Source organism: Macaca thibetana, chromosome 10 (genome assembly GCF_024542745.1).
Source record: "Macaca thibetana thibetana isolate TM-01 chromosome 10, ASM2454274v1, whole genome shotgun sequence".
Lineage (NCBI taxonomy): Eukaryota > Metazoa > Chordata > Mammalia > Primates > Cercopithecidae > Macaca > Macaca thibetana.
This window is the reverse complement of record NC_065587.1, coordinates 32,222,205-32,238,985: the sequence shown is the minus strand read 5'-3', so window position 1 is coordinate 32,238,985 and position 16,781 is coordinate 32,222,205. Positions and strand designations below refer to the sequence as shown.

The 16,781-nt window shown below is 50.8% G+C and overlaps 1 protein-coding gene and 1 pseudogene across 1 annotated transcript in view; both read right to left on the bottom strand.

Moving 5' to 3' along the window:
* Positions 1-16,781, bottom strand: part of CLDN5 (claudin 5) — a 224,577-nt gene that overhangs the window by 108,317 nt on the left and 99,479 nt on the right. The window lies entirely within an intron of this gene.
* LOC126964078 (uncharacterized protein C3orf38-like) lies at positions 771-3,426 on the bottom strand (annotated as a pseudogene).

The window sequence follows — 16,781 nt, the reverse complement described above, 5'->3', positions numbered from 1 at the left end:
TTAATGACGCAGGGCCTGCAGGGACCTTAAGTGGCATTAGCACGGCATGGAACAAGAGAGAAAATTCAGAACCTCCAGCTCGTGATGTGCAACGACCGAGAATGTGGCTGAGTGTGGCCCCCTTGCAAAGGCCTGGGCCCTCTTTAACAGGCGCTGGCTGCCCTCTAGTGGAGAAACGAGGACTGGGGGCGGGCGAGCTTGCTCAAGGACACTCACCGGGGAAGGGCGGTTTGCAGACTGGTGTCGTGTGTAGCAACGCGCCCCCTGTTTCGGTATATCTGTGTGTATGCGTGTTATGTGTCAGGTGCTGAGGGCATATGAAATGAATTACAACGTTGTTATGGGCTGGACTGTGTTCCCCCAAATTCACTTGTTGAAGTCCTAAGCCCTGCTCCCTTAGAATGTGGTTGTATTTGGAGACCGGGCCTGTAAAGACCCGAATGAATTAAAATGAGGTCATTAGTGTGGGCCCTAATCCCATAGAATGGGTCTTCTTCTCCTTCTCCTTCTCTCTTCTATAACATCTAAACTAAGATTTATTTGCATTAAGCTTTCAGAACATTTCCTGCAGCTCAGGTAAAAATAGGTAAGTATTCACAGAATATGTCTATGAACTCTAAGTCTAGAGTTCAGAAAGGTATTTCAACTAAAATACATCAGTCCTCACATCAAAATCACTTAGACATTACTGATGTATTTGGAAGCGTTTCCGTATAGATGTTTTAGACTGCTGGTACTGAATGCTTTAGAGGGTCAGGTAAACACAGTTCTCATTTGTTCAGCAGTGCCTCATTTCCACTACATAAAATTTGGTCTCCAGTTCCACTACCAATGCCTGCTTTACATGAGGTCATACTGTGTTGGTACCACGTAAGGCGATTATATTATGAAAGACCTCTAGACCACCTTGTTCAAATGTAACAGCGGGTTTCAGTAATTCCAGGAGCAAGGGAATTGTCTCCAACAATTCTCAGGTTGATAAATTTGATTTTCCAAGTATTCTCCACAAAAGGGCAGCAGGTGAGCCCAAAAAATTGTTCAAAAATGCCCAAGCAAGTGTTCCCTCGATGGACAATCCTAGCAGTTCCAACCATCACCAGCCCATGAAGAGAATAAGCACATTTCAGTCCACGTGAATCTAGGTTGGGCTGAGAAAAAGAAATTCTTTTACTAGTGATGGCAAACAGAGACTCATGATTTCTGTCCCATGGTAGTCCATCACTTTTTTTTTTTTTTTTCTTTGAGACAGAGTCTCTCTGTCACCCAGGCTGGACTGCGGTGGTGCGATCTCCGCTCACTGCAAGCTCTGCCTCCCGGGTTCATGCCATTCTCCTGCCTCAGCTTCCCAAGTAGCTGGGACTACAGATGCCTGCCACCAAGCCTGGCTTTTTCTGTATTTTTAGTAGAGACAGGGTTTCACAGTGTTAGCCAGGATGGTCTTGATCTCCTGACCTTGTGATCTGCCCACCTCGGCCTCCCAAAGTGCTGGGATTACAGGCATGAACCACGGCGCCCGGCCTCTTTTTTTCTTTTTTTAGAAAGAGTCTCACTTGGTTGCCCAGGCTGGAGTGCAGTGGCGTGATCTCGGGGCACTGCAGCGTCTGCCTCCCAGGTTCAAGTGATTCTCCTGACTCAGCCTTCCAAGTAGCTGGGACTACAGGCATGTGCCACCATACCTGGCTAATTTTTGTATTTTTAACAGAGATGGGGTTTCACCATGTTAGCCAGGCTGGTCTCAAACTCCTGACCTCAAGTAATCCACCCACTTCAGCCTCCCAAAATGCTGGGATTACAGGTGAGCCACCATGCCCAGCCAGTCTATCATGTTTTGTTCTGACTTGTAATAGAACCTAAGCTGGACATCATGCTGTGGTTCCTATTCATCTTGAGGTGGTCCCAGGAAAGAATTATGAGAATTAAGAAGTCCAAAGACCCGGTGACAGAATTCTCCCAGGCAATGAAAATCAACCTTTTCAGCTTTTTAATCTTTTGCCTGCTGTTGAAAGAGCTGGATGTCCTCTGTCTTTCTAACTGGCTCTGGTGTTTCCTTCAATTTTGGCTCTGATTGTTTTTGTATGCTGAATAAGACTGTTTTTTAGTAACTGGAGGTATAACCACCCCCTGGTATTGCCAAGTACTTAAATGTGACTTTTTGGTGGGAGTTTTTACGCCTCAGAAGTTCTGCCCTTGGACTCTCCACTAACATTGCATGAACGGCACTCCAAACCCTCAAATCAGCAAGTGCTGCCCATGACATGGATAATCCTGGAAGCTATGCCATTGTCACCACCACGACCTCCCAGGGGTCCCGGCTGCCCAAGCCTGTGTCGTGGTTCCAAAACGGGAAAGGTTCCCTTGTGTTCCTTGCAGGGTGTGGGATGGGGGTGTGGTTCGCTTCTTCAGTGTCCTGTTTCTCCCACTGCTAGGGGAGCATACAGATGGGTAGGCCACGGGGCTCCAACCCCAAGGCAGTGTCTAGAGGTGAATGTTCACAGCTGAAGCCTCAGTTGGCATGTGCTACTGTTTGCTCTTTTAGTTTTGCTGTCTATAGGAAGCTTAGACCCTCTACTTGTTGCGTGGACAGAGGGCTTTGTGTATCCCGGGTTCTTGCCTTGGTGTACCAGAACAATCAGATCACACATGGGCTTGGAGAATGGGTGCAAGGTTTTATTGAGTAGAAGTAGCTCTCAGCAGATGAGGGAACCAGAAGGGAGATGGTTTTCCCCTGGAGTCGGGCCGCTGGGTGGCCCAGGCACTCCTCCGACTCCCCTGGCCAAACTCCACATCATTCTGTGGTCAGTGGCATGCTGCTGCCTGTCAGCACATTCCTCTTGCCATTCGGCCACTTGCGTGTCCTTCCGCCAGTGTGTTCCTCTCCACTTCCAGCCGCTCCTGCCTCTGTCTTGCTAGGGTCTGGGTTTTTATAGGTGCAGGATGGGATGTGGCAGCAAAGGTGGTCTTGGAAAATGTAACATTTGGTCAGGAAATGCCTGTCCTCACTTATGTTCGTGGGGGTGGAGGCTTAGGGACCACACCCTCCTCTACCGGGCACTTCTCTTCCCCTCTTCTGTATCATTTAAAGGGACCATGCTCCTCCCTTCTCAGCATTTCCGTATCAGTTCCAGAGCAGTGGATCTGCCATGGTGGCCGGGGTGCCCCAGGATTCTGCCTAAGCAGGGTCTGAGACTATCTGGGTGCTAGGCCTCGAACCCCCTCCACTCCTGGGCTCCAGTGACCTGGGGTCAGCGTGAGGCTTGGGATGGGGTGGCTGCCTTCCATGGCACAGCTCTGCCCTTACATTGGTGGTCTTCGGGCTGCACCAGGCAACTGGTGACGGTGTTGCACAGGGCCATGAATCTCCTCATTGTCCAGTAGCCCAAGTAGGTTACGACAGCCCTCCATCTCTGGAGAGCTGAGTCCTGACATCTCGACTCCCGGGACAGAGGGAGAGGACAATGGCAATAACGTTGCCCCTACGGTCCACCAGGCCCGTGCCTTGGCAACACACACAGAAGTCATGGCAGGTGTTCTTATAAGAAGAGATTAGGCCTGTAATCCCAGTGCTTTGGGAGGCTAAAGTGAGAGGATCGCTTGAGCCCAGGAGTTTGAGACTGTGTCCAGAATTGGTTCCTTCTGGTGGGTTCTTGGTCTCGCTGACTTGAAGAATGAAGCTGTAGACCCTCCGGGGAGTGTTACAGTTCTTAAAGATGGCGTGTCTGGACTTTGCTCCTTCAGATGTTCAGATGTGTCTAGAGTTTCTTCCTTCCAGTTGGTTCGTAGTCTCACTTGACTTCAGGAGCGAAGCTGCAGCCTTTCACAGTGAATGTTAACGGTAGTGCGAACCCAAAGGCTCATAAAGGTAGTGCGGACCCAAAGAGTGAACAGCAGCAAGATTTATTGTGAAGAGCAAAAGAACAAATCTTCCACAGCCTGGAAGCGGACCCCAGCGGGTTGCCACTGCTGGCTCGGGAGTAGCCAGCTCTTTTATTCCCTTATTTGGCCCAACCCACATTCTGCTGATTGGTCCATTTTACAGAGTGCTGATTGGTCCACTTTACAGAGTGCTGACTGGTCCGTTTTTACAGAGTGCTGATTGGTTTCTTTTTACAGAGTGCTGATTGATGTGTTTATAAACCCTTAGCTAGACACAGAGCGCTGATTGGTGCATTTCCTAACCTTAAGCTAGACAGAAAAGTTCTCCAGGTCTCCACAGGATTAGCTAGACACAGAGTGCCAATTGGTGTGTTTACAAACCTTTAGGTAGACACAGAGCGCTGATTGGTGCATTTTTACAGAGTGCTGATTGGTGCATTTACAAACCTTTCGCTAGATACAGAGCACTGATTAGTGTGTTTACAATCCTTTAGCTAGACAGAAAAGTTCTCTAAGTCCCGACCCCACCGAGAAGCCCAGCTGGCTTTACCTCACAAGACTAGCTTGGACAACAAAGTGAGATCCCATTTCTAACAACAACAACAAAAAATAGCCAGGTGTGGTGTTGTGTACCTGTAGTCACAGCTACTCAGAAGGCTGAGGTGGGAGGGTCACTTGAGCCCAGGCAATATAGCAAGACTCTGTCTCTACAAAAAGTTCAAAAATTAGCCTGGGACTATGCCTGTAGTCCCAGCTACTTGGGAGGCTGAGGTGGGAAGATCACTTGAGCCTTGCAGTGAGCTATGATCATGCCACTGTGCTGCAGCCTGGGTGACAGAGCAAAACTCAGTCTCAAAGGAGAAGAAGAGATTAGGACCCAGACAGGCACAGAGGAAAAGGAAAGACTCAGTGAGAACGCAGGGAGAGAACGGCCATCAACAAGCCAAGGAGAGAGGCCTGAGAAGGACCAACCCTTCCAACCTCCAGGACTGCGAGGAGTAGGTGTCTGTTGTTTAAGCCACCCAACCTGGGGTACTTCACGGCAGCCCCGGCAGACGAACACACACACGGATTCTGTCCTTCAGGAGCCAGCATTTGTAGATAAATCACGACTGAACGGCAACGGTGAGCAAAACTCAGTGGCCCTTGCCAGCTTCCAAACGCCCAGCTCTTTCTGCGTGCAGCCTCAGGCAGTGGCGCCGGGCACACAACCATTCCTAGCTCAGGAAACCAAGGGGAAGAGGTTCCGCTGCAGGCCCGGGAGCCCAGCCCATCCCTAAGCCTAAAGACCTAAGCCCCGGGTTTCCCAGGGGAGGGGCACAGCCTTTTGAAAGCAAGAGGAACTTCTGACAAGGTGAGCAGGGTGAGGAAGGTATTGATTTTGATTTTGATTTCCCCTGAATTCTGTATAAAAATAGAGGGGGCAACCAGAACCCAGGTAGTGAAACCAAAGCCCACGATGGAATCTACAACCTAGTGAGGGGAGACCGCGGCCTCGGGGCAAATCCATGAGGTCTTGGCATCTGTGGTGGGGGAAGTGCTGGGGGAGGCTGGGGGGCGTGGCAGAGGGGTGGGGAGGGGAAGATAACACCTAGCAGAGCTGAACCAGGACGCAAGGAGAGGGAGGCGGCGGACTGCCGAACGAGCAGAGGAGCGCAACAGACGCTGGCAGGCCGCAGGGAGGGGCACCCTCCTTTAAGTTTAAGGATGCAAATTTCAAGGTCAACTCCTACGCAAAGGATTATAAGTGTTTTATAAAAGAAAATAGGACGAATAATGTAAAATGGATGAAAACTATGCCCCAATCATGTCCAAACAAACTTTAAACAAGTAAGAAACTGATACAAGATACGTGACAACATACATACATTTCTCTGAACTTAAAACTTTTTAAAAATCCAAAATGAATGGCAAGAATTTAGGGAAGGGTTATAATGAACATTTAAATAGCATTTCAGGCCAGGCGCGGTGGCTCACGCCTGTAATCTCAGCACTTTGGGAGGCTTTGGGAGGCTTTGGGAGGCTGAGGTCGGCGGATCACGAGGTCAGGAGATCAAGACCATCCTGGCAAACACTGTGAAACCCCGTCTCTACTAAAAATACAAAAAGAAAAAATTATCCGGGCGTGGTGGCGGGCACCTGTAGTCCCAGCTACTTGGGAGGCTGAGGCAGGAGAATGGCGTGAACCCGGGGGGCAGAGCTTGTGGTGAGCGGAGATTGCGCCACTGCAGTCCAGCCTGGGCAACAGAGCAACACTATATATATATAAACAAATAAATAAATTTCATTTTAGAGATGAACATTACACAAGAAAAACAGGAGCAAATAAACAGACAAGGGCCTAAGAGAAATAGAAGTTGAAAAGAAAGAAAATGTTTGAGTCATAAAGAAAAGAGAAACACATAAACTCTCACTACAGACCAGTGCTAACAGAAGAACAGTTCAACTTGATGACAGGAAACACTAGTTTTGAATCTTGATTAAGCAAAGTTTCTCCTGTACACAAAAAAAGAATTCCAAGGATAACAAGTGTTGATGAGGTTGTGGGAAATTAGAACCTTTCTGCACTGTTCCTTGGAATGCAAAATGGTGCAGCCACCATGGAAAACAGTATGGGGATTCCTCAAAAAATTAAAAATAGGGCCAGGCATGGTGGCTCATACCTGTGATCCTACCACTTTGGGAGGCTGAGGCGGGAGGATCCCTTGAAGCCAGGAGTTCAAGACCAGCCTGGGCAACATAGTGAGACCCTGTCTCTACAAAAGAAAAAAAAAAATTAGCCATACAAGGTGATATGCACCTGTGGTCCCGGCTACTCTGGAGGCTGAGGCAAGAGGATCACTTGAGCGAAGGGGTTTGGTTTTGCAGTGAGCCATGATTGTACCACTGCACTCCAGCCTGGGTGACAGCAAGACCCTGTTTCAAAAAAATAAATAAACTAGAATGACCATGTGATCCAGCAATTTTACTTGTCAGTATACCCGAAAGGTTCGAAAAGCAAGGTCTCCAGGAGGCACCTGCATACCTACGTTCACAGCAGCATCATTCACAACAGCCAACCTAACTTAGGTTGCTTGGGGTGGAGAAACCCAAGTGTCAGTCAACAGATGAATAGATGAACAAAATGTGGTTTACACATACACTGGAAAATTTAGCCTCAAAGAGGAAAGGAATTCTGATACATGCCCTTATATTGATGAACCTTGATGTCATTATGCTCAGTGAAATAAGCCAATCTAAGCCAATCACACAAAAGACAAATACTGTATGATTCAATTTATATGAGGTACCCTGTGTAGTCAAATCCTTAGAGACAGAAAGCAGAATGATGGTTGGCAGGTGCTGGGGAGGTGGGGATGGAGCGTTGGCGTCTAATGGGACAGTCTTGGTTTTTTTTTTTTTTTTGAGACAGAGTCTCACTCTGTTGCCCAGGCTGGAGTGCGGTGGTGCAATCTCGGCTCACGGCAAGCTCCACCTCCCGGGTTCCTCCATTCTCCTGCCTCAGCCTCCCGAGTAGCTGGGACTACAAGCGCCCGCCACCATGCTCAGCTAATTTTTTGTATTTTTAGTAGAGACGGGGTTTCACCATGTTAGCCAGGATGGTCTCGATCTCCTGACCTCATGATCCGCCCGCCTTGGCCTTCCAAAGTGCTGGGATTACAGGCGTGAGCCACTACGCCTGGCCGACAGTCTCCGTTTTACACGACAAAGCCCTGGAGGTGGGTGGTGGTGAGAGCTGAATGTGAATGCACTTATTGCCCCTGAACTGCATGCTTAGAAATGGTCAGAGTGGTGAATGTTATGTGTATTCTACCACAAATTAAATAATTTAAAAACAATTCCATTCCTCTCATTAATAGAGCTATCTTATGAAAAACTGTACAGTTATTATATTTTAATTTCGTCAATAAAAATTGTGTGGAAATGTGTTTCTCTCTTGTGATGTAAGTACCTACATGGTATCTCCAGTTTTGCCTCTTCTGCTGCAAGGTCTGAAACATATTCTCTCTGGCCCTGCACAGAAAACGGTTCCGGACCCTTACTCTAGAACAGGGTTCAGATGCCCAGGAAAGAGTGAAGGACCAAGCTTCTTCTCTTCTTCACCGGATCCCTCTGGCAGCTTCCGGCCCAGTGAAAGAGAACCCAGGCCTGTCCCTCCGCTCGTGGGCCTCACCCCACAAACACCGGCCTCCCTTGCCTCATCTCTTGCAGCTTAAATCTCTTTCACCTACGAACCGACTCAAGTCTCAACCTTAGAAGGATGCCCTGGGCTCTGAACTCCCTGTTCCTCGGTCCATGCACATCCAGGCTCTACCCCGGGAGTTCCAGGCCACCTTCACTTCCTATATCCTGTCCCTGCTCTCTGTGACCTCTGATCCCATAGCCCCAGGGCTCTAAGGGTCCTCCCACCTGAGTCGATGCTCAGGCCAGCCATGAGCAGTCCTCTGGGGATCCTGATTCCCAAAGAGCATGATCGCAGGTCTTTCTGGGTCCCACCTTGCCCTACTTCATGCTTCCGTCTCTAGCCACACCCCTGCACAACCTGTGACCTGGCCTCAGGACATCTGTTTCTCAGGTCTGCTGTATAGGCTTGGCTGCCCATGGCAGCAGGAAGAATCTCGCCTCCCCTGCTCACACAGCAAAGGTGTTTAGGCCTCACACTGGGGAAGCCCAGGGTGGGAGGCCCCTGACTCCTTGGACCCATGATTATATCAAGGGTATCTTCTTATCTCTGCTCTGCCATCCTCAGCTGGCTTTCCTCCACTGCCATTTCAGTCTTCACACCAGATGTGATAGTGTCCCAGGAAGAAGAGGCCATCTCTTCCTATGGCTCTCTTCGTCAATAAAAAGTACATTCTAGAAGCCCCGTGGTAGGCTTCCCTGTGGCTTGCACAGGACTGAATCACAGAACTATGCCCTCAGCAGTCACTGGCGGGGGACAGGGGTCATCCGAACTGGGTGGAGGCCGGAACCTGACACCCCTGAGCTGTGCTAGGCAGAGGGCTACTGAACAGAATTGAGATTGTGAGGCCAGAGGGCCAGGCTGACTCCCTCCTGCCCCAGGTGCTCTTTGGTGAAACCCTGCTTGGTCTGCAAAGCCCAGTTCACTGCCCTCAAAACTGCCCTTCTCACCTCCTCTCTCCTAGGCCTCATCCACAGTCCTGTCTTGGGTCAGACAGCCATGTGCCATGTCTGTCCTACCATGCAGCATCTGCCCTGTGGGGGCGTGGGGGGATTCTCCGCCACGTTCAGCACCTCCAGGGCAGGGAGTGCATTTCACTCAGCGCCACATCCTGTGCACCCTCAGCCATGCCGGCAGAGTGCGTGTGGGGAAGGGTCCGAGGGACCCCAGGGAAGACAGCACTGTGTCTGCATCCAGGAGAAAGTTCTGAAAAAAATGGAAACCTCTGTGACTAAAATGAACTGACAACTTTGTAACGAAAACAATGACTTTGCTCTTCCAGGAAGCGCAAAAGGAGCCTGGGGTATTGCACAGGACCCCCAGGCAGTGGTCAGGAGCCCCAGGCTGTGGTCAGGAGCCCTGGGCAGTGAGGAGGAGGAGCCCCAGGCACTGGTTAGGAGACCTGGGAAGTGGCCAGGAGCCCTGGGCGGTGGCCGGGAACCTCAGGCAGTGGTCAGGGGACCCAGGCAGTGAGCAGGAGCCACGGACAGTGGCCAGGAGCCGCAGTGTGCCAGTGTTCACTCTGGCACTCAGGCAGAGACATCTGGACCAGCGTCCTGCATGGGCTGGGTCTCAGGCTCCTTGCTCCATGAATTAGCAGAATCTCAGGCGCCTGTTCTTGAACATGGGAAGGTGACATAGTACTTCTAGTAGGTCTTTTCCTAACTTCTTCCCTTTGAGTTATTCTTTTTCAACCTAAGCATGCCAGGGCATGACCTTGTGATTCTCAAGGGGCCCTAACATGGGAATGGCAGGCATGGAGTAATTTCTACCTAGGGTGCCGTGCTGGCCAAGGCTTTCCCAGCTTGGAGCAGACCTCATGCTCAGCCAGGAGACTGCCCAAAGCCTTGGTGAGCTCCAGAGTCTCCTCTCCCTGCAGGGGTGTCTTCAGGAGCCCACAACTCAGCAAGTCCCTCCTCAGTGAAACGCACGGGAGGAAGCACTGCGAGGCCCCAGGCCTCCAGGAAGTTGGAAGGTGCTCGTGGGGTGTGAGGCAGGGCAGGGCTGGGGGTGCACAAGGTTTACAGAGGCAGTGAGTGGAGTTCTGTTAATAGGGAAAGGAATTAAAAGATGAGGTTCTTGGACTTTGGGTCTCGAAGCCCAGAAAACTGAGGCAAGGGGGCCAGAGTCAAACGGACAGGGCTTGTCTGCACAGGAGCCAGTTCAGCCAACATCAGAGATCATCTGTCTGCACAACGGCCTGCTAGTAAAGGTTTTCCAGTTATTTTTCACACGTGTCACCTTTGAGGGTTTGGAAACACTCCCTGGGAACTCCCAGGGTGCTCAGACAGATGCTGTGGACAGGTGGCCCGTGTGCACTAATGATCTTTTTTTTCTTTTTGAGACAAGGGTCTCACTCTGTCACACAAGCTGTAGTGCAGTGGCATGATCACAGCTCACTGCAGCCTCAAACTCCTGGGCTCAAGTAATTCTCCTGACTCAGCCTCCGGAGTAGCTGGGACTACAGGTGCGTACCACCACGCCCAGCTAATTTTCTATTTTTAGCAGAGATGAGGCCTCACTTTGTTGCCCAGGCTGGTCTCGAACTCCTGGCCTCAAGTAATCCTCCCATCTCAGCTTGGAAAATTGGTGGAATTATAGGCACGAGCCACTGCACCTGGCCTAATCATGCTATTTATATGTTATGATGTTTTGATATCTTGGGAGGCCAGTCTGGCTGGGAAGAAACAGTCCCTCCCAGAGGCAGCTAAATCCTAGAGATGATGAACAGCTTGCCTGGGAGCCTGTTTATTCACATGCAGATCAACCAGTCCCAAGTCCATACCCCCAACCACCCCCTCTATCTAACTCTCACAACCAAGCCACTATTTCCTGGGTCCTGAATCACACAGGACCAGGCAGCAGGCACTAGGGATGGCCCTATAGCCTGGCCAGCCAGTCTTACTCAGACCAGCCGATCCTGAGCTGTACCCGTGCCCCTCTGGTCTCAGCTTTCCCTGTCTCTTCTCTGCTTCCTGACCCAGGGTCGCCCCCTGTGGCCTTGTGGGTGGGACGAGTGTGCCCCTCCTCTCCAGAAGTATGAATAATGAAGTATTTCAGTGGCGCTGGCCACTCTGTGGGCGCTGACACCTCCGTGAGTTAAACTCCCACAGGCGCGGTGGGGACGCCTTGTGACTCAGCTCCTCAGCACCAACACAGGCTGCCCCACCGGCCACGGCGCGGCCAAAGATCCCAAAGAGCGTTAGCATCTGTAGCCAGCCCCCCGTTGCCACCCTGGCTCTCCCGTAACCTGACATACATAGTGCTGCCCTACTTCACCTCAGAAAAAGGACACACATTTACTCTCCATTTTTTACTTAAAAGAATTGTTTAGATTGTGGTAAAATACATATAACACAACATTGGCCATTTGAACCAATTCGGTGGCACTAAGCACATCCACATGATTGTGCCACCATCTCCACCATCGGTCTCCAGGACTTTTCAGCTTCCCACCATAAACTCTATTCCCATGAAGCACTCACTCCCCATCCCCATTGTCCCTGGCGCCCACCATTCTATTTCTGTCTCCATGGATTTGACTCCTCCACGTACCTCATGTAAGTGGAACCATGCAGTATTTGTATTTGTCTTTCTGTGACTGGTTTACTTCACTGAGCATAATGACCTCAGAGTTCATCCCCATTGTAACATGTGTCCGAATTCCTCCTCCTCCTCCTTCTTCTTCTCTTTTTTTTTTTTTTTTTTTTTTTTTGACAAGGTCTCACTCTGTCACTCAGGCTGGAGTGCAATGGCAGGATCATGGCTCACTGCAGCTTCAAACTCTAGGGCTCAAGAGCTCCTCCCGCTTCAGTCTTCCCAGTAGCTGGGACTATAGGCACGCACCACCATGCCTGGCTAGCATTTTATTTTTGTAGAGAGAGGGTCTTGCTAGGTTGCAGTCCTCCCACCTTAGCCTCCAAAGCGCTGTGATAACAGGTGTGAGCCACTGCACCCGGCCCAGAATTTCCTCCTTTTGAAGGCTGAGTGATGTTCCATTGTCTGCACACACACAGTTTGTTTGTCTTTTCATCCATCGATGGACACTTGTGTTGCCTACACCTACTCGTAGCTCCCTGGCTGTTATAAGTAGTGCACTATCTCTTGTGTGCAGATGTCTCATGGAGACCTTGCATTCCTGCCTGTGGCATTAGTGCAGGTGGCAGGCAGGTCGGTGGGCAAGCAGGTGTGCCCTGTGGATGAGGAGAAGCCTTTTCTGCTTAAAGCCCTGCATGGATGAAAAGTTGCAAAATACATTTGATTTTTACAATTTGTTCAAAATTAATCAAGCAAACACTGATTTTCATCTATTTTCTGAGCTCTCTGCTATAAAACAGAAAACCACCACCCTCTTTCCAGGGGAGCATCTTCTTCCTGGCTCCCCGCTTCCCTTCGGGCCGTGGCGGCATCCTCGGCTCCTCCCTAGCCCATTCATTACACACGGTTCTTCCTCCTCTGCATCTCGAGGCCACTGACTTCCTTGGGAGGTTCCTCTGAGCCACTTATGTGCGGGGTGGGTGGTCATGAAAAGACACCAGTTCCGCCTCCAGCCGGAAGTCCCTCAAAAGCGAAGGGCACTGAGGACAAAACCACCCACAAAACCACCCTTCCCTTCTCTAAAGGAGGAGGGGCGGTGCAAAACCCGTTCTTTAGAACAGGGTCCCCAACCCCTGGGCCGAGGAGTGGCCTATGAGAAACGGGCCTCACAGCAGGAGGTGTGCAGAGGACGAGTTAACCGCCGGAGCTCCGCCCCCTGTCAGATCAGCGGGGCGTTCCATGCTCACGGGAGCGCAACTCTATCGTGAACTGCGCACGTCAGGGATCCAGGCGGTGCTCTCTTTCCGGGAATCTAATGTCTGCTGATCAGAGGTGGAACAATTTTACCCCGAAACTATCCCCCACCCAACCCCATCGGTGGAAAAATTGTCTTCCACGAAACCGGTCCCTGGTGTCAAGAAGGTTGGGGACCGCTGCTTTAGAGCATGTCCTCCGGGTGGAGGCCAAGAGTGGTACTTGCTCTCCGCGTGCTCTCAGCATCTGCTTTTGTGGTGGCTGCAGTCCAGTGGGTCTGAGAGGGGCAGAGCGCGGAGGTGTAGAAGGAGAGGAGGGAGGAAAAGGTGGGAGGAGAAGAGGAAGGGAAGGAGAATAGGTGGGGGAGGGGACAGAGGGGCAGTGTTGGCCGAGTAAGGGGGTCCGCTCCACGACATCCTGCGGTGCCCACGCAGCAGCGGTGCCAGGTCTTCCTTCCCCACCCATGCGTGGTTACCTGTGGCCGAAGCGGCAGGCGTGCAGGGTGTGACTGCAGAACTGCATGGATCAGACACCGTCTGCCTCCTAAGGGGGCTATGGGACCGAGGAGGTGGACCCCACGTTGGCCTTGACCAGCTCTGCCCACCTCCTTTTGGGAACAGATGTGCCAAGAACAGCCAGGCTAAGGAAACATGGCTCGCACACCAGGAGCCCTGGGGAAAGACTACAACGATCCTTTTAAAATTACTTTTTCCTGACTGTAGTCATAGTGTAATAATTTTAAAAAGTTCAGGAACCATAGAAAAGTATACAGAAGAAAATTAAAATTACCTGGTGCCGGCCGGGTGCGGTGGCTCACGCCTGTAATCCCAGCACTTTGGGAGGCCAAGGCCGGCAGATCACGAGGTCAGGAGATCGAGACCATCCTGGCTAACACGGTGAAACCCCGTCTCTACTAAAAATACAAAAAAAAAAAAAAAATTAGCCGGGTGTGGTGGCGGGCGCCTGTAGTCCCAGCTTCTCGGGAGGCTGAGGTGGGAGAATGGCGCCAAACCCAGGAGGCAGCGGAGCTTGCAGTGAGCCGAGATCCTGCCGCTGCACTCCAGCCTGGGCGACGGAGGGAGACTCCGTCTCAAAAAAAAAAAAAAAAAAAATTGACCTGGTGCCCCCACCAAGCCACAGTGATCATTGTTCATGCCTTAGCAAATTTTCCTGGATTTTGGTAAACAGATATAAGTGCATATTTTAAGTGGCAATATTCTATATTTAGTTTTGATCCTTGTTTTTATCCCTTTAAAAGGATTTTTCATATCATTCAATCATCTCCTAATATACATTTACCAGTAGCTGCCTTCATTCCATTAGACACTGAAATGGATTTAACTGTTCTCTGGTGGTTAGTTATACATTCTTGTATCTTTCTTCTTTCCTGGTATACATAATGTTGGGAGCATTCTGGAGCAAGATGGCTGTACTCAATTCTTGAAATTCCTAAAGGATAAATGCCTGAAGGAGAATCTCGGATCAAGGAGGGGCTCCCGGAAGTGCTCTGGACCCTGCTAGAGGCACAGGCATTGGCCACAGGCCGCCACGCATACCCTTTAGAAAGAGACTTTGTCATTGTGATGGGCCAAAAATGAAACCTCACTTTATTTTGAGACAGGGTCTTACTCTGTCATCCAGGCTGGACTGCAGGCTCACTGCAGCCTCGACCTCCTGGGCTCAAGTGATCCTCCCACCTCAGCCTCCCTAGTAGCTGGGACCACAGGTGGGTGCCACCATGCTGGGCTAATTTTGTATTTTTTGTAGAGACGGACTTTAGCCATGTTGGCCAGGCTGGTCTCAAACTCCTAGGCTCAAGGGATCCTCTCGTCTTGGCCTCCCAAAGTGCCGGGATTACCGGTGCGAGACACCACGCCCAGCCTTTTCCACTTAATTTTGAAGCTTGGAGATAAGTTTTATATAGGCCCATGTATAACTGCCTGAAATCTCACTTTAAAACTAGGTGTATTTGTTTGCTGCCTGCTGAGGCTGAGTGCTCGTTGCCTATTGCTTGGCTCTTTGTAGTTGTCTTTTGTGAATTGCTTTTTCTTATCATTTGCCCATTTTTGTACTGGAATGTTTACCTTTTCCTTGCTGATGTGCAAAAGCTCTTCAATTCCCTTGTCATATGCCTTCCAGCATGTTATACTACAGCCTGGCCTTTGCACGTCTATGGGTTTCCATAGCCAGACCTCTGGCTTCTTATCTCCACAGCATCACCTTTGCTCCTATGCTTAGATGATGCTTGCACATTTGAGGGAAAGGGAGCATTTTCCTGTTTTTCCCCTGTATTTGGTTTATTACATTTGGCTCCTAAATCCGGTGGTTCCCAATTAGGGGTATGCATCAGATTTCCCAGGAGTGCTTTTCTAACCATAAGTGCCTGCCTCAGTCAATCCAGATCTTCCCATCAGCCCCGAGGATGGGGCCGGCGATGGTGGGTGGGGGTACAGCCTCGTTGTTTTGGAAAAAGTGCCTCAGATGGTGCAGATGCAAGCCTCTGATTACGGGCTTCTTCCTTCTGCCACATGTGTGATGTAAGATAAGGATGCTATTTTTATTGGCTTATATTTTAAGAATAGCTGATTGCACAAGTATATTTACTGTGCATGCGTGCCTTCTTTTCCCACTCAGAATTTGGTTTATATCTAAACCAAATTCTCAATTATAACATGGGAGCATTTCCCTTTAGCCTGCAAAGACTCAGTGTCTCAGTTGTGGTGTTTCTGGTTCCCAGGCCACTTGGAAGACACTGGAGCTCTGCGATCTTGGTGGGGACCTCAGTCCCAGCTGGGACTCACTGCAGACCCTGTGTCCCCGATGGGGCTGGGCTTTGCTAGACCTTTGGAGCAATAGTTAGTCAGGCTTGTGGCCCCAATCCAGCCAGCATCACACACTGTCCAGCCTCCCTCTGACATCAGCATAGGTCTAATGTCAGCTTAGGCCCTCTGCCCCAGGGCTGTGCCCAAGGACACTCTCCTGCTCTGGGTCCTAGGGGAGGGAGGATCTCAGGAGAGGCCTCTCCTCATCTCTGGCAGATCTCTCAAAACGGCCTTCAGCCAGGATTCCAGACACCTGAGCTGGTGTGAGCCCACTCCCCATTGCTGGCTCTCAGGCTAGAGTCAGGCCAGGATGTCACCAAGTTTCTCGGAGCTTGCAGACTATTTACCCCTCAGCTGGACCCCTGGCCCACCAGGGACTTGAGCAAAGCTGTTCCATCAATGCAGGGGAGGTGAGACCACATCTGATCAGGGGCCTGGTGTACGCACAGCACCATCACTATCTAGGAAAGGTTCAGTACCCCAAGCACAAAGAAGCTGGACTTGGACAACTGACAGCAAAGCATGACCCATTTTACGTGAGGCAATGAGTCTGAAAGCAGGTAACTGGGACACCCGAAAGCTGAAAGCACAGAGGGGCTGGCGAGGTGTGCCTGGACCTCTCTCTCCCCAGGGGTGTCTTCCCGTCAGATTTATGCATGCTCTTGCCAGAGGGCAAGCTTGACAGCCGGCTGCCGCTTGATCGGCCTGCCCCTCCTGCCTCACCTCCTGTGCCTCGGCACGTGGCCACGTCCCCCCAAATCTCATACCCTCTCCACCGCACAGAGATCTATCTTGGGTCCCCAAGGCCACGTGGGCAGCCCGAGTCCTTCCCTTACTTGGCAGGTGTTTCCACAGCACTGGTGTTGCTTGTTCCCTCCCTTGGGGGGCTCTCTTCTGACTCTAAGCTCTCCTCTCGGGCTGCTGCCTCTCAGTCCCTGGCTGGGCATCTTCCTTTTCTCTGAGTTGATGCCCTCCAGGGCTCTGTCTCTGCAGCTTTCCTCACGCAAAGTGTTTTCATTCCTTCCCAGGACCTTGCCTCTCTTTTTATATGAGGGCCCCAGAACTTGTCTGGAGCCACAGACCTCTTGTCCTCACCACTCCTGGGGCCTCTG